This window comes from Eretmochelys imbricata, chromosome 3 (genome assembly GCF_965152235.1).
Source record: "Eretmochelys imbricata isolate rEreImb1 chromosome 3, rEreImb1.hap1, whole genome shotgun sequence".
In the NCBI taxonomy this organism is placed as follows: Eukaryota; Metazoa; Chordata; order Testudines; family Cheloniidae; genus Eretmochelys; species Eretmochelys imbricata.
In genome coordinates this window covers 137,474,707-137,493,617 of record NC_135574.1, presented here as the reverse complement: position 1 = coordinate 137,493,617, position 18,911 = coordinate 137,474,707, and the positions used below count along the sequence as shown (strand labels likewise).

The 18,911-nt window shown below is 39.9% G+C and overlaps 1 protein-coding gene across 1 annotated transcript in view; it reads right to left on the bottom strand.

Moving 5' to 3' along the window:
* CHRM3 (cholinergic receptor muscarinic 3) overlaps positions 1-18,911 on the bottom strand; it is a 182,455-nt gene that overhangs the window by 119,148 nt on the left and 44,396 nt on the right. The gene's annotated exons all lie outside the window — the stretch shown is intronic.

Genomic DNA, 18,911 nt, shown 5'->3' with positions numbered 1-18,911 from the left:
AATCACTAAACAGTTTTACATAAAATAGCAAATTAAATGTTAGCTTTGTTCAATAGGAAAAAATCCACATCACCAAATGTCATAAAATGTTAGCATAAAATTTAGTTACAGGGGACCTTCAAAATTCCTGATGTTGTAAAAGAACCAGGCAAGCTACACATTTTGAATCTTCCATGAACTCTACATTATTTTGTTTTGCTACTATTCATTCCACCTAAAAACACTACAGTCCCAGTCCAATTCCCCAAAACTATCCACCCCCGAGTTGCTCCATTCCTATTTCATTAATAAAGCCCCTTCTAATAACACACACATAGTTATCCATCCCATATCCCTTTAGTCCAGACACACAAACCTTCCAAAGGGGAAAAACTCCTACCCCTTTCTTCAGCTCCTACCTTTCACTTCATCTTTCTGTGATCCTACCTTTGAGGATAATATCCTGGGTGCCACAGCCCGTTACTCAATCCTGCTGTCACCACCATAAGCCACTGTACTGCTCTATGCTTCAGAGATCTGTGATGATCCTCCAGAGGCACCCCAGAATGTACTGTGTGCTACAGTGAGTCACCATGTAACATAGCTTTACTCTGCAGAGGCTCAACACAATGACAGAGGTGGTGGTGGACTGGAGCAATTGGCATTAGTCCCAGGTATTTTCTTCAAAGTTACGGATCCGGGCAAGATCTAAGGAAAAGAAAGTGAAGAAAAGTCTCGGGTTCATTCTAAAGGGATAAGAAAAATAGCTGGAAGAGTGCAAGAGATGCTTGAAGTGTACTTAATTTCTTAACTGAACCAGTCCTAGCGCTGTGAAATGGTTAGGACTTGGATTGGATAGAAATGAGAGGAAAAGTTCAGTCTGGTTCAGATACCTTCTAACCTGGTTCACTCAAGTGTAATAATACACACATTTGCTAATCTTCTAGTAGCTCTTTTGGCCCTTGTCTGGAACCTATTGTGCAGTTTATGGAATATTCAATAAACAACTTGTTACTTACAAACTAGAAATAATAATCTTCTTTTGCTGTCATTGCAGCCTTCCTTCTCCTCCCCATCAAACTCTCCTCTCACACACAAATACTATACATTTTTTAAAATCCCAGTTTATCCAAAGGCTTTCATTACAAGGGTCTTAGTTTTTAGCAAATAATTCTTCAGTCCTACAAGGTAGATACAGAAAAACCATGCAAAATCTCAAACTTTCACATTTGAATTGAAAGAGCTAGGTAAAGTCAGAAAGAATAGGTAAGATATTTTCATGAAGTACAGTAAACAGACAACAAGCCATGCATTTAGTTTTATAGCAGAAATTCTATGGGGGCTACTTTCAATTTAATATCTGCTAACTACAATAAAGATAACATGATGGTAAATTGTCAAATATTCTGTTACAGGTCTGGGTTTTGGTCTTGGATTTAATTTTGTCTGATTTCTTGCATTAATTTCTCTGATTTTCTAGGCATGAAATGAGTGAAATGAAGTATGAATTCTGTCAGAATAGATCATGTTTGGTGGCTTGAAACATAGAAGGCTTTCTTAAACACTTATTTTAGCTAGAATGATTAGAGTGACAGCACTACTACTTTTTGTGATACCTGAGCTGTTTCTTATTCTACTGAAATCTACATTTATTTTTGTTGTTAAACTCCATCATTCTACATAAGTGTCTATAAAACTTATTTCTGAGGGTACGTCTTCACTACCCGCAGGATCCAGGGCCACGAGAGGCGCAGGCAGAGTCGACGGGGGAGCAGCAGCAGTAGACTCACCGTGGTGAAGACACCACAGTAAGTCGATCTCAGTACATCGACTTCAGCTACGTTATTTGTGTAGCTGAAGTTGCGTAACTTAGATTGACCCCCCCCCACTAGTGTAGACCAGGGCTGAGAAATGATCCCAACAAACAGCAGTCCGAGTCATACATGATTTCCTGAAGGAACTAATTCAATGTATTTTTAAATGGATCATTGTGTAGAGACATTTTTCACTTTTATTTTTCTTCAACTTGATTCTATTGTACTTTAATAGATTTGATAGAACAAAATGGCATCACCAAAATGCCTTTTCAATTCTAGAAGCTAAGCTTTAACAAAGTCAGCATTTCATATTGGCAAAATAATAATAAAAAAGCACATGACGATTTGGGGGATCTGTCTATTCAATGAATTCTGGTTGATATTATGAAGTTGTTATTATGAAGATTTGTTATAACACTGAATGCCTCTATGTATCTGTGGAATACACCACTATTTGCTGGACCTGCAACAAATACACATCAGACTGAGGACAATGGGGAATACATAACTTTAACCACCATATTCTGACCACACAATAGTTATGCTAACCCGTACCTGGGTTGGGAAAACAGTTCTCTCCAAATTCCCTCAAGAGGGGCTGGAAGTTTAGAGAGTGGAAAGACAGCAAGGCAACAGAGGCTGGGTGAGTCACGGGAAAACTCAGGGAGACACAAAAGAAGTTTGGGCAGGAGAGATGAAAGGAATGGACTGGCAAAGGTCAGAGTAAGTAAGCTGGGGGAGAAGACTCCAAATTTCAGCACACAAGTGATGTTCTTCAAGAGAAGGATGCTAGATGGCCCCAGATAACTCTTACCCAACCAAAAGAATGCTCTGCAGTGGTGAGCAAATTGAGGCAGGGAAATACTTATAGAATTTGTTTCTGTATAACTCTCTGTGAAGTGAGCTGTAGCTCACGAAAGCTTATGCTCAAATAAATTGGTTAGTCTCCAAGGTGCCACAAGTACTCCTTTTCTTTTTGCGAATACAGATTAACACGGCTGTTACTCTGAAACCTAAGTAAAGATAAATGTTGTGTTTGAGTCCCATGTAAAGTCTGTATGTGTTATGTGATACACCTTACCACATGCCACCTGAAAGTTAACCCAGAAGCTCATGCCTTTGGTGGCATTCTGTGAGAGCGCATGTTTAACCAGCTATGGGGGAGTCTGAGGGGCCAGCACTGGTTCCAGGTTACAGGGCAGTGGGTCACGTGGTCTGAACTCTCAGAAGGGTGTGCTAGATAGAGGATCTGCACTCCAAGAGTGCGCCAGGAGACCCCAAGCCAGGGTCAGTGATTAGATTCTCTTCAGACTCTGGAGACTTAAACCACCCATGGATTCAGCATCTGAATGCTCTCACAGCAGTTGAGTGGCCAACGGGGTGGGGTGGTGGTGGAGGGTAAGAGATTGACAGGCCCTGTGACAACATACGCATGTATATACATTACATATAAAACTTCATTAAAAGAGCATCAAGGTTGCAAAGGAAGCACTGAAAAGTTAGGAAATGCTAGAATTATGGTTGCCTGTGCAACCTTAATTCAGCTATCTTGTGCCTTTCCATTATGATACAGTATTTAACTACCTGATCACATATTTTTTTTCTACAGGACTCCCCCTGCCTCATTTAGCACACAAGATGAATGGTGCTCACCTGCCCTTCCTCAGGCCCAGTTCCCCTCTCCCCATAAGCTACATGTCCCAGTCCCTGTTTCTGCCGCTCCTGATTCCCTGGCTTCACATCTCAATCCCATCCAGCCCCCCTCGAACCCCAACCCTTGTCTGTAGGATGACCAGATGTCCTGATAGTATAGGGACAGTCACTGTGTTCGTGCTTTGCCTTATATAGGTGCCTATTACCCCCAACCCCTGTCCCGATTTTTCACACTTGCTATCTGGTTACCGTACTTGCATCCCCCTTAAGCCCAGTTCCTCAAACTTCTGCATTCTGATCAGGCAGCTTCCTCTTTTAACTACTACTTCCTTGGGTGCCAGCAGGGGGACCACACACAGCACATGAGAGACAGTCTTCCTCCTCTCAATTCCTGTGCCCTGCATAAGAAAGGGCCCTGGCAACCAGAAGGAGCAATTTGCAGAGCATTTCCTGCTCAGTGCCAACAACCCTTGGCTGAAGTATGCTCCTCACAGACAGAATCTTTGAAGAATTTAGGTGCCAAACACTAACTGGACTTTACTGATCATGGGAAAACTGAGAAATTCAGAGGCTCGTAAATGGGTCGAATTTCAGTGTATTTTCATAGGGAGGGCAAAGGCAAACCCTGATACCAAGGTGATCACCCTGACAAATTTCAAGTTGCTGCTCCAAAGCATGAAGGCCCTAGAGCTTCTCAACTTACGAGTTGTATGTATTTTTTAACATAGGTAAAACAACATATTTTTCCTAACCTGCTTCTGAGAAATGGCTGAACCTCTTTTGCTGACTATAATTAAAAATATTCTACCTGAGGCAGACACCCAGCATAGGAATTTCAGCCCAAACAGTAAATGTTTACCAAAGTTATGAGCAACTGTCAACAGGGTCTTATAACTGTCAGGAAACCTTAAGTTTGTGTGTCTCTACCTGGGCTGCCTATAATACTGATATGCATACACAGAATGTGCCTCTCATAGTTTGTATGGTAACTTCCAACTTATCTGTATGTGTATATCTGTATCTATATCTATCTATCTATCTAACTATATGTTCCATTCTATGCATCCGATGCAGTGGGCTGTAGCGCACGAAACCTTATGATCTAATAAATTTGTGAGTCTCTAAGGTGCCACAAGTACTCCTGTTCTTTTTGCGGATACAGACTAACATGGCTGCTACTCTGAAAAAAGAATGTCAAACACTATTATCTTCTAGTTTATCATGCTTCACATCATTCTGATTCGCCCCCCGCCCCACCATTTCTGACTGACAATGTCCCTTAGGAAAACAATGACTTCCAACTAATGAATGGACAATGTATGCAAAATCTCCCTCTCCCTCTCTCATCTTTATAGCTGGAGCACTATTGTCCGCTATAGTAAATGCTATTTAAACATTTTCATTATTACCCTTTGGGTGAAGTCCTAGCCCCACTGAAGTCAATGAGAGTTTTGTCACTGACATCAATGGAGCCAGGATTTTATCCCTTTATTTTCTCAATTGTAATTTTCAGACACTGACAGTTTTGGGGATAACATTTTTCAAGACTGGATACTTCCAGAAGGGAAATTTTCTTGAAAATTTTGAGCAAAAATGGTTGTGGCTATTTTGAGTTTGATGGAATTGAAAAAATACACCTTTCCCTTTAAAATTTTGTGTGGCCATTAAAAAAAAAAAAGAAGCAGGGGAGAGAGAGAGCCCCAGCACAAAAACAGCTTGGACTAGAAAGCTTAAATTTAGCACGGAAATAGCCCTCATTGAGGAGAAGTGCCTGTGAGTGTTTCCGTGAAGACTCATTTGTTTTATCCAAGCCACAAGAGTTTGAAAATTGCTCTTCTTTCACTTAATGAAGGACTTCAATACCTCAGACATAGGTGAGAGGTTTTTCGCAGGAGTGGGTGGGTGAAATTCTGTGGCCTGCGTTATGCAGGAGGTCAGACTAGATGATCATAATGGTGCCTTCTGACCTTAGTATCTATGAATCTATGCACTTGGGGTCCAATTTTTTCAGTGTTTTTCTTTACCATTGGCAGAATGAAAGGGAATCTGTACTGCTGATGTATGCTTGGCTAATATAGCTACTTAGTGTACACTGGAGAATTCCTCTCAACCATTCCACAGTTGTTAAGGTATGAAACTGAATGAGGGCAGAGTGCTCTGGGAGTTCTGCCTGATTTGGAGGAGACTGGATTGTGCAGATGAAAATGTTATGCACCCAGTACATTTTCAATGTACATAGGGTGCAATGAATAAGACAGGATTCTCTACGTACCAGTCGTGTGGTTCCAAGGTATTCTACACTATTTGCTTTTATTTTGTCACATGTAAAGTTAGGATGACTTAGTTATCATGGACCAAACTCTCAGAACCAGGCCTTCTGTTGCCATCTCAGCTCAGGGCAGGGGATTTGAAAGGTATGTTAACCATTATGACTGCACAATCTTGCAGCTGCCAGGCTAGTCCTGAGGTGCAACTGAGCGTAACTGCAGGACTGCTCTAAGTGACCTTGGGTGGTAACAACTGACAAAGGGTTTGAAATCAGCCAGACATAACTTTTCCCTGGTTACAACCTCTAAAATGAAATTAGCTCTACATCACCTGTGCCAGGAGAAGCCCATCAACCTGGTTGTGAAACTGCTTTAAAACAACAGACCAATGCAAAATAGCCTCAATGAGGGCCAGTATCTGACCCGGGAATCAAACTCTACAGACTTCTACAGCACCTATAGTCTCAAAAATTAAATAGAAGTTCTGTGGTGGGATAGGAGCACGAAGCGTTCTTCTGGCAGTTGGTGGTTTCTATAATGGCTGTTTGATAATGTTCAGTCTTGGAATAAGACTTGGAAAGAAGGATCAGTGGCCAGGGGGAGGAAGGGTGATGAAACATGCACACAAAAGTCTGCAGCACATGACTAATAGAATCTAAATACATTCATTTCAATAATCAAGATAAGTAATGGAGATTCCTACCTAAATACTGAGCAAGAACTTGAATTATTAGTGAATTCCTAATATAGATCATCCTTGAAACATACAGTGTTATACATGCTAGGGAGACCATGATAAAAAAGATTTTTAAACTACAAGTTATCAGCATCCCATTTCTAAGATAAAACTAATACAGTGATTTTTAGATAGTCAGATCAATGTCATGATAGTCATGCGTGAAACACCTTTATTGCAAATGACTGCTTCATACTCTACCACTGTATCAACTGCATCACTATTTCTTGAAAGAACAGTGTATAGTAAGGTAATGAATAATAACAAAGGTTCATTATATGTGTAATGAGACTGTAGATTGTTCAGATTTGTGTTTTATTTTTAATGATTGGCATTTTATGGTTTTTATTATTTATATTCTTTGGTTTTCAGTTCATAAAGCCTTAAACCATACTTTTAAAAACACTTACTAGACTTCATGTCAAGTTCTTCCATATACAAGGACCAAACATATTATTTCAGGAGTAATTACCTTTATTTATGATACTAGATCACTACTATTAGAAGGAAGAAAATTAAGATATTCATGAAAAAGCATAGTTTGTGTTTCTCCTATGTAGTAATTTGCATTGAAATAAACACAGAAATGTTTGACTCTCTCAGAAGATAGGAGCCCTTACAGATATGAGGGTACTGCACACAGATATCAAAGGCATGATAGTTACATACCTAAGAAAAACTGACATTCATGATTTTTTGTTAGGATTCTTTAAAAGATTTGCAAAGGGTGCTGTCCAGTCTCTTTTACTACCATGAATATCCGCCAAAATATACACAGGGCACTTGTTCACTCTGACCATGCCCCCATCCCCAAAGGGATATAGGGAAGGTAGAATAGGGGCTGGCTATATCATTTTTACACCCACTGGGGAATCCCCTGCAGAGGACGTCAAGATTAATTCTGACCCTTTTGTGCTGCTGGAGGAACAAGACAGAGAATTTGGCCATAGAAATTTGATACCCATTTATTACATTGTGTCCTGGACTTAGTCATCATAGATCTCGAGTTCTGTAGCACCTGGATAAATTGGCCCACATGAAATATCCAGTTACAATATGCATACAACACATTGCCCAACTGCCATGGCTGAGGGGCTAGCTGCAGCTCTTTCCCTTTTCTAATTTTATACCTCACTGCAAGCTAAGTTATGTGTCCTTCCTCTTAAGGTACAAGAACAGACTTACATTCTCCCAGCCACCACCAAACCTCACGTGAATTTAAGGATTTCTCACCATAGTTGGTCAGAAGTTTGTTGGCTAAATATTTGATTGATTAATTCATTGTCACAGAATGCTGGTTTGTCAAAACCGAAAAATTTCAGCGTAACATATCAGTTTCAACAGACAGACATTTTGTTGGGAACGTTTCTCAGGTCCAGGGTGGAATTTCTGATCACACAGAGACCCACCCCAGAATAACTAATTTAGCGCAGGGACTTGAACCTGCTTCTCTCACATTCATCCCAGGTGAGTGTCCTAACAATCAGCTTGTAGCATGAGCTCCTCTCTCTGGCACAATGACTATTTATTTCTACAGAGTGCAACAGTTCCAACAGGAGAGATTGAGCAAGAGACTGACTCTTTAGCATGGTGGTAAAGACACTCACCTGGAGTGTGGTAAACCTAGGTTAAAATCTCTGCTCTTCATGAGTCATAGCAGGGGCTTGAACCTGGCTCTTCAACATCCTATGTGACTGTGCTACCAAATTGGCTATTCTGAGGTGGGCTGCACTTATGATTTTCCACAACATGAATTTCATTTTCCAGCCAGGTCTCTTTCTCACACAGCTACTCCGGTCTGACCCACTCTGTTCTAACTCATTTCACTGTTCCTCCAAGACAGCAGTCAGAGCCATTAAGGCTGGCATGGTCTTTTAAGGACCCATTCAATCTCAATGAGTCATAATCACTGATCTTGTGATTGTATTTCATCTGTGTGTGTTGACAATAGCTGCTTCTATTTGAAAACCACTGTGGTTAGACTATCAACCAGTAGTACGCGGAACCCTAGGGATCACAGACCATGTCTAAGGGGTCAGCGAAAGGTTGTCATTACCATAGAAAAGTGGTTTTCAACCTGTGGTCTGTGGACCCTTGACAGTCTGCAGACTATCTAAGATTTCCAAAGGGGTCTGCACCTTCATTCAAAATGTTTTAGGGGTCCATAAGTGAAAAACCACAGGTTTTACACATCATCTTAGAAGCCCAATGCAGACATCACATTTTGAGATATAGATCAATAATCCTTACTGAGCTATTCACAGTTATCCCACCAACCATCTCTCTGACAAAATGGTGCAGAGCTCATAGCCTGAAGTTCTATGCTGTGGTCCCATCAACCAGTACAGGCAAATAGCACCTCATTTGAACAGCTGAAGTCACTCATTATTCCATATGACTGTACCCTGAGTAACAACTTCAAAATCTGGCCCATAGTTCTTAGTATTTTGATTGCTTCAACATAAATCTGAAGAAACAGAACATATACTTTAGTAGAATATAGAAATATTACTATGATTTCAACATGTGTATTTCATGCCTGCAGCATATTTTACTTCTGTATGCTAACGGAGCCCTTAATAGCTCATTACTTTTGATGCTCCATTAGCCTGTGACATTTTATCTTCTGGAGCTCCCCATAATGTCCTCTGTTTTACCGTAACTCTTGTTGTTTGTGAGACAACCTAAAGACAGAAAAAATATATCTTTTCTCTAATTATGACATCTATTTGGGGAAATGTTTAAAAATGGATTAAGTGTGTGAATTTTGTGCTCTAGAATAATAAAATGACCAAAACATCAATAAATGTTTGGTTTTAACAGTTTAAGCAGTAGTTTCAGAGTCTTTCACCTGCAATCATGTTTCTGACTTTTCCCTGTAGGTTAAATAAAACTGTGGAGTACTTTAATTTACATAACCCATTAATTAACTTCTGGGAGCAGGATTTTCCAAGACCAACCAGCCATCCCACACAAAGTGCTCCAGGATCAAGTGAGGTCACAGAAAGAAAAGTAACAAACCCTCCTCAGAGGCAGTGTAACTCTTTGGTGAATGTGTGCTAACAAGTCTCCCTCCATGCCTGATCTGCAGAGAGCATGAGTCTGTTTCAGTCCCAGCTAAAAAGTGTTGGCTCTTTACCACAAGTGTTAGCAGCTTATGCTTTTAGCACTGGAGGTTCATGGTTCAATCTCCAATGTGCCAACCAAGAACACAGCTGTCACAGGACCACTCATTATACTAATCCCAAAAGTACAAGAGGGTCAGAAAGAAGATTTTAAAAATCTGAGAAACAAAAATCTCTAGTTCAGATAGGCTGAAACTTCCATTTTCTAGGAACAAGAAACTAAATAATAGATTTATCTGGACCAGTTGCCTCTAAAGGAGTTTGAAGTCACTCACTGTATTTTGTGTATGTCCTGTCTCTTTCTATAAGGCTCCATAAGTCGAAGTCAGGTCTGTGGATCCACAGGCAACCTTTCGCAGTTTAGCCACCATCCAACAGCTTGCTAGTAATTACAGGGCTGAGTCACTAATGGAACTCTGGCCTGTCCCTAGAGGCACTGCTCACAGGTGTCCTGATCGGAGGCACTCCTGGCTCCACCGATTGGTCTGGCTGCACTATTTAAGCCAGAAGAAGGCACAGGAAATTATGTGTGCAACTGGATGAATTCTTGGCTGGCTGCTGTGTTGGAAAAAATTTTGAAGGAAAAAGTAGTTAAGGACATTGAGGTCAATGGTAAATGGGACAAAATACAACACGGTTTTACAAAAGGTAGATCGTGCCAAACCAACCTGATCTCCTTCTTTGAGAAAGTAACAGATTTTTTAGACAAAGGAAACGCAGTGGATCTAATTTACCTAGATTTCAGTAAGGCATTTGATATAGTGCCACATGGGGAATTATTAGTTAAATTGGAAAAGATGGGGATCAATATGAAAATTGAAAGGTGGATAAGGAATTGGTTAAAGGGGAGACTACAGCGGGTCATACTGAAAGGTGAACTGTCAGGCTGGAGGGAGGTTACCAGTGGAGTTCCTCAGGGTTTATCGGTTCTGGGACCAATCTTATTTAATCTTTTTTATTACTGACGTTGGCAAAAAAAGTGGGAGTGTGTTAATAAAGTTTGCAGATGATACAAAATGGGAGGTATTGCCAATACAGAGAAGGACCAGGATATCATACAGGAAGATCTCAATGACCTTGTAAACTGGAGTAATAGTAATAGGATGAAATTTAATAGTGAAAAGTGCAAGGTCATGCATTTAGGGATTAATAACAAGAATTTTTGTTATAAACTGGGGACCCATCACTTGGAAGTAACAGAAGAGGAGAACGACCTTGGCGTATTGGTTGATCACAGGATGATTATGAGCTGCCAATGTAATATGGCCGTGAAAAGAGCTAATGCGGTCTTGGGATGCATCAGGCGATGTATTTCCAGTAGAGATAAGGAGGTGTTAGTACCATTATACAAGGCACTGGTGAGACCTCATCTGAAATACTGTGTGCAGTTCTGGTCTCCCATGTTTAACAAGGATGAATTCAAACTGGAACAGGTACAGAGAAGGGCTACAAGGATGATCCGAGGATTGGAAAACCTGTCTTATGAAAGGAGACTCAAAGAGCTTGGCTTGTTTAGCCTAACCAAAAGAAGGCTGAGAGGAGGTATGATTGCTCTTTATAAATATATCAGAGGGATAAATACCACAGAGGGAGAAGAATTATTTAAGCTCAGTACCAGTGTGGACACAAGAACAAATGGATATAAACTGGTCATCCGGAAGTTTAGACTTGAAATTAGACAAAGGTTTCTAACCATCAGAGGAGTAAAGTTCTGGAACAGCCTTCCAAGGGAAACAGTGGGGGCAAAAGACATATCTGGCTTCAAGACTAAGCTTGATAAGTTTATGAAGGGGGAAGATATGATGGTATAGCCTAATTTTGACAATGAATTGATCTTCGACTATTAGCAGTAGATATGCCCAATGGCCTGTGATAAGATGTTAGATGGGGTGGGATCTGAGTTACTACAGAGAATTCTTTCCTGGGTGTCTAGCTGGTGAGTTTTGCCCACATGCTCAGGGTTTAGCTGATCCCCATATTTGGGGTCGGGAAGGAATTTTCTTCCAGGGCAGATTGGCAGAGGCCCTGTGTTTTTTTTTTGCCTTCCTCTGCATCATGGGGCCTGGGTCACTTGCTGGAGGATTCTCTGCACCTTAAAGTCTTTAAACCACGAGTTGAGGACTTCAATAGCTCAGACATAGGTTAGGGGTTTGTTACAGAAGTAGGTGGGTAAGATTCTGTGGCTTGTGTTGCGCAGGAGGTCAGACTAGACCATTAGAATGGTCCCTTCTGACCTTAAAGTCTATGATTCTATGAATAATTTCTAATACATTTGAGAAAAAAAAATCACAAATTGGATGTGAAACGTTAATTAGTGGAAAAATAGGATAAATTAATCAACACATTTACTGATCAGCTCTAACACCACTATTCATTTTTCACTTTTATCCAAGAATCTCAAAGAACTTCACAAACATTAAACACACACATCTGTGGTACTATTATCCTCATCTCAAGATGGTTAAACGGAAGCACTGAAAAGTTAAATTAACGTGGCCAAAGTCACACAGTAAGTTCATGGAAAAAGTAATTAGTAGAAAACCCAAGAGCCCCGATTCCCCTTTCACCTTAAGATCACACTCCCTTCTGCTTTATCAAATCACCAAAAGCAAGTGCATTCTTCTATAACATTCAAAACATTCAGAAGCAGTTCTTTGAATATTTAAGGTTCTGTATAAAAGAGTCAGGGACAATTGCCATTTAAAGTAAAGTAAGAATATCCAGTGTGTTATTTTTTGTTGGATGATTAAGTTTGATTTACTGCATGCATGTAGGAATACGGAAACTTCAGTACTGCTGCCGAAGTTTCAGTGCCATAAGGCATGGTAGCACGTGCCACGACTGTGACTTATAATAAAGATTTTCATCCTGTAGAGACAGAGCCACAAATTAAATTCATTTCATTACAAAAGCACATACCTCTCAATACTTTTTATAGTTCATGGCATGAATCCTATAATAAGCATCAAGGCAAGAAGCACAAAAGCTCTTTAAAATTAACTGAGGATGTTTAAACAATCCATGATACCAAAAAAGGTCAAAAAGACTACCACACTTTAGAGGACTTAGTTGGCAGACAACTTTATTCAACAGGTCTCTGGAATTTTTTTAAGCATATATTTTGGTATTTATTCTTTTGGAAATGAAAAATGAACATGCAGCTTGCATTGCGTTCTCCAAAGCCCACTGGAGATAATGGGAGTCTTTCCACTGACTTTGATGAGTTTTGGATCTCTGAATCTCATTTGCTACTTAAAATAAACCAGCCTATCCTTCTCTAAAGTTGCTGTCAATTTAAAAAGGAAACTATTAGGTAGCCTTGAAATAGCAGGACACACTTCTCAACTACAGGCGGTGTTGGTTTTAACATATGGACACTTGGTACACCACCCCAAGCACAAAAGTGAAATAAAACTAAAATCAGTGCACCTTTATCCCAGTTCTGTGTGTCAGTCGCTGTTAAATTAACACAGTGTTTGTATCTTGCAGATGGAAGAGCCATATGAAGCAGATGTACCAGTGCCAAAGCCTGTGTAGTGCATACTCCAGTAAAGGTCCCCAAAGTATTAGAAGCAGGATAAATAGTGTCAAGTCAGAGAAAGTATCAGCAGCCACGGAGGGACTGCTTAAAAATGCCTTTAATTAATGTAAAATACTTTGTTGAAGTTAATGGATAATGAGAGTATGCTTATATTTACTTTAATGACAGCCAGAACTGGCCTCAAATGTAAGAAGATGAAGAAGAAAAAAATCCATGATGTGCAGCTCAGATTAAAAAAAAAAAAAGAACTGAATTCATTTTGACTTCTGTGCTCTTTCTATCAGTATACTAGGGAATCATTTTACTGGCAGTCATGTTCATGGAAAAAGAAAATTTTAAACATGCTTTTGGAGCATTAGCAGAAAGTCATTCTGAATTCTGAGTATACATGGCAGAATCTTGATGCTATGAGTTATTTGTATCTAAACAAGAACCAGAAATAAAACTGTGTTACCTATATGTCCTTCAGGAACTCGTCTACTCTATGGCACAAAGACTGCGTTAAGACAATTGTTCAAAATGGTTGGAAATCACCATCTCATAAACAGTTTACAAAACACGCTTAAAGTGGAGCTGTACCTTGAAAAGTTGTTCTAAAATTAGTAATGCAGGGTCCTCTACTAACTGTATCATTGATTCTCAGATTCAAGTTACTCCATTTGCAAGCTAACACATTTGTTTCCTAACTGCCAGTCCCACAAACACCCCGAATTCTGACAATCTTGCTGGTTTCTTTCCCTCTCATGCATCATTACCACCACTCATAGAGGCTCTGTGGAATGTCTTTGCAATTCCATTATCTTCGGATCATGCCCTCAAATTACACATGTGCAATCCCATTATATATTTTTGCACAGGTGTCACTGGAGGCATAGTCTGAAGACAATTGGGTTTCACAGTTGTATCTGAGAGCATAATTTGGCCCACGGAACGTCTATTACTGGCTATGTGTGAAATGGAAAGAATGCAGCCTAACTCAGACTCCAGGGTGATTTTTTCCAGTCGGGCATTAAAAACAAAGGGTGAGATCCTGGCCTAATTGAAGTAAATAGCAAAACCCTCACTGACTTCAGTGGGGCCCGGATTTCACCTAAAACATCTTTCCTGTTGTGCAGTGAGCAAATTTGAAACATTTTGAATAGGGAGTCCCACAATGCCACAGAACTAGTTGTGTTAAACACTTGTATTTTAAAACAGTTTCTTTTCAGTGGCATATGGTGTTGTGTGCGCCTTAAAAAATAAACTGCATTCACTTTGCTCATCCAAGAAGTCTGGCATTTCAAAATAAGATACAAGTTAATTTTCAGCCCAATATTTTCCTAAATGCTAAATTTGTATCGGTTCCTTTAAAGTAGCAAAAGGGTGTGTAAAAAACACCTGTTGCCAGCTAGCTGTCTACTGGGTATAAAAGAAAGAAGGCTGTAATGTGAGAAATATTTGCTATAATATAAGGCCCCAAATAACTTGCCCTTTTGAAATCTTCAAATAAGTAATTTTCAAGCAGCAATAACTGTTGGTGAAATTCACAAACTCGATATACGTAGAGGAAATAATTTGATGAAACATGAAAATGTGGCTGCTCCAGATGCTTTTGTGCTCCAGATGTTTTTAAAAGGTGTTAAGTCTTGTTGGATGATTTTGGTTTACTTATTCCAGATGTATCAAATCATTTAGAAAAAACACTAGATGTGAAGGAATACTCATTAGTAGCAAACACATGCATAATGAGTCGTTGGAGAAAGGAATTATCATCTTCAGTGTCAGAATGGATTACTGGCATGTTGCCTATTCGAACTTACATGTAACAACTCAGCAGACAACCAGACATAGAAAAAAGTGGAACTGAGCTAATACACTAAAATTGATATAATTTCTGTTGTAACTATGTCATATTGTTTGAAGTCCCATCCAGAAAAACCATATATGGGAAATGATGTCAAACTCTATTTAAAGATTTCGTTTCAAAGTGAAAAAATCTTTCTCTTTGATCCGCATGACTGATTTCAGCTCTGATACCCAGCCCTCTCTTCACGCGCTGAATGTCAGTAGGAGTTCTACATGTCTGGAAATCAGCATATCAAAGTCAAGGATCCACTGTGCAAGGGTAGAATTTTGCCTCAAATGTTGCTGATCAGTTCTGCTGTGTATCACAGTCCTATATAGGCAGAAGCTGAGAGATGTATGTAGTGTTCTACTCATTGTGGGGGAGAATGCCTTGTATTGCTCTGAAGTAATGTTTGTGAAAAAGAAGGGGAAAATGTGGGGTATTCCCTGAATTTTATCAGGAATCTGAATACCTCCTGTGGGGAAGAGGGGGAATGATCCTTTATGTAGAACTGGAAATTTTATTTTAATTAAATGTATTGCATTCAGCATTATATTTTCAATGTACATTCCTGATCATTGTGCCCTGGAGCTGATAGAAAAAAAAATTAAACCCAATGACCTACCTCTGCGATAGCATTTGAGGAAAACAAACAAACAAACAAACAAACAAACTCCAAAAAGCGACATATTAAATTGTTTGTAAATTAAAACATCAAGAAAAAACCTTTGTAAGTAGAGCACAGCTGTACAACTTTCACTTCCAAAGACAACTCTCTTTTTTTAATAAAACTAGTAATTTAGCAATAATAGCGAACAGACACTTTGATGCAAGCCAGAAACAATCATGATACAACCACGGCTCTTAGCTATCCCGGTTAGTGCAGGAAGCGGTATGATACAAATGGTATGTCTACAATGAAATCAGTGTGTGTGATTGCAGCTCCAACTGATATACCCCAGCTCGTTTTAATCCAGCTAGCTCAGGCCCTGGAACAGTGAAACCATGGCAGTGCATGCTTCAGGATGGGCTAATCCTGGGAGTAATTATCCAAGGTTCCAGGCACACTTGTACAGCCTGCGCTGAGCACACACTGTCACGCCTTCGCTGCTCTGGTCCCTGAGATAGCTACATCAGTGCTGTCTTGGGCATGTCAGCTCAAGCTGCAATTACAGCCCATGATTGCAGTATAGAATACCTTAAGTGAAAAGTCAGACTCTACAGCATGAGAAAAGTTTTACCCTGCAGCAACATTTTGCAGTGTACTATCTAAGAGCCCAGCTGATGATTATGTGTGACACTTTTAGACCAGAATTAACCAGGCTTCCATTTTTGCAGCACAAATTTAGATCAAATGATTATCATGTGGGCACAGTGACTCCCTGATAGTGCCTGGGACTCCGGGACATGGCCATCTACATAAACTAAATTGCCAGCTCAAATTAGCTCTCACAAAAGAAGAGGTAATTGTCTGAAAAAAATGGCCCTACACGTTCCAACAAAAAGGCTCTGTGAGTGTTTTAGAATTAGGTAAGAGGATGCCTGAGTCAACATATGGACATTGGAGGCCTGCCTCAAATAAAAGAGGACAAATATCCATAGCTGGATATTTATGCCACCATGAAGTCATGAGTTTTTCTTCACCATTACCTTGTGTTCTCTCCATCCGTCTGTCACGTAACCACCTGTTGTCATTTCTCTTACACTTAAACTGTGAGCTCTCTGAGGAAGGGGCCGTTTTTTTTGTTATGTTTGTTCAGTGCCTAGCAACAATGAAGCTGGGCCCTTAGGTGGTACTGAAATACAAAAAATAATCATACTATTTACAACTTTGATAGCTGAGAATTTAGCGCGCTTCACCTCTGGGGAAAACCACAAGTGATGTTCCTGACAAACGACAGTGATGAATAATCCCCCAAACATTCAGAATTCAAGTATAGTTTAATTCTAAAGGTGGGTGCAGGTTCAGAGGAAAACCTAATTTATCCAAACCACTTCACCTACTCCGACCTGCTATTCTGTATGCAAGGATTAATGATAACCTGCATTTTAATAATGTTATTCTATAGAACATAAAGTTAAAATCCATAATGTAGAACTACAATATATCAGCCCTCTTCCCCATTACTTTCCAGTTGCTCTGCACTGTTCTGGTGGAACAAAGGAGCAGTAAATCCATTTTAACCAGTTAGTTAAGCCAGGTTTACAGCTGCTTTGTATCACTGGAGTGGCGCTAAGCAGCCTTATTGTACCAATGAAGCTGGCTCAATAATTCTGAAAAAAATAATATTTTTTTTCTGTTTTAGACTATTGTTTAAAATTATTTAGTGGTAATCAGCACGGGGTAAAAATCCAAACACAGCTTTGGGATGAGCAACTGAAATACTTCACAATGAACTGGTTACAATGAGGAGTGTAGCAACCCATAGCTATTTCACATATATACATTCACTAGCTGCTCTGCTGTTCCTTCCTCCTGCAACATAGCAATAATTGTGTCTGGGAGCCATGCCATCATTCACAGTAAGCAAGATTCATCTTCAGTGTAGCTCATTTAGGTAAAGCTGGTGTAAATCCAATACGATCACTAATAGGAGCCCGGATCCTGTACCTGACTCTGGTGTGGAGTGCCACTGACTTCAGTGGAGATCTACTAGTGCAGTCAACAGAGAGATTAGATACATATGGAAATCTAACAATGTATGAATAATAGGTATAATGAAGAACAAAAACAATTTAACACTGAGAAAAAAAAATTGTCTCATAACACATGCCTGCCTATTTGTACGGTACCCGACAGCTATATAGTACTGCAGGTTTAGTTTAACTGTGAGGTCAGCATGAATTCTGAGTCGCACTAGTAAATTAACATGACAAAATATCATCGCTGGGTAATTTTCAGCAACTTCAAATGTTAAAGAGAGGAGGGAAAGTCTGCTTTCACTTCTGTGGCATTACTGTGAATATACATCAGTGAACTGAAAGAATTTGGCCCATGCAGTACAAATGGGATATGTGAACTGGCTTATTGTAATATTTTCATTTTTAAAGGAAGGCAATTTAGAAGTGGATTCTTAAACATGTTTGTGTATACATTATATTAATATTAGCATAATTAAAAAAACACTTAAAAACCCTAAAATCAATTACAAAAATCAATTGCATTTTTATGATGAAAAGAGATTGTGAAACTCCCTCTTTTACAATCATACTTTGTGCTTCTATAGTACTTTCCATCACAGTGCCTCCAAGAACTTATATTAAAAAAAAATAATGACTTAGGCTTCAAAGTACCCCTCGTGAGATACACCAAGGGAGGGGAGAGTGGGGAAGAACCATACGCACAGAGGACTAGATCCACCCAGAGATTTAGGTGTCTAACTGTCAATTTAGACAACTATGTCTAAAGTTTAGATCCTCAAAACCTCCGCTCAGCTGTCACCTAACCCTGGGGACACCTCAATTCACTCCATGTCTAAGTTTCTACGGATAAAGAAGATCCCTAGTTGCCTAAAAAAAAATCTGCTGGTGGGGATGCACAAAGCCAACTAGGCAGAGCCGCTTGGGGTCTAATTTACGCTAAACTCCAGCCAGGATTCATTCATTCATGAGGAATGTGTGTGCTTACCTCGCCTGTGGGGCATGCTCTGGTCGATGTGCTCAGGGGCCACTAAAGAGCACACTTGCGGAATCAGGCCCTGAACCAAACATAGGAGGAGGTGTTGGTGGTGTCACTGCTGGCACCCCACATATGCTGTAGCTCAGTGGCCAGAGTACTCACTCGGGATGTGGGTTCAAACATCTCCTCTGCCTGAGCTAGACACTTGATCCGTGGTCTCCCATATCTGAAGAGCATGCCTTTACCATTGGTCTGTTGGGTATTTGGGGATGGGCCTGCCTCAGTTTCACCTGTTGAAGCTGTTCTACTGTGCATAAATAATTAAGTATTCCTTGAGCCAGAGATAGAG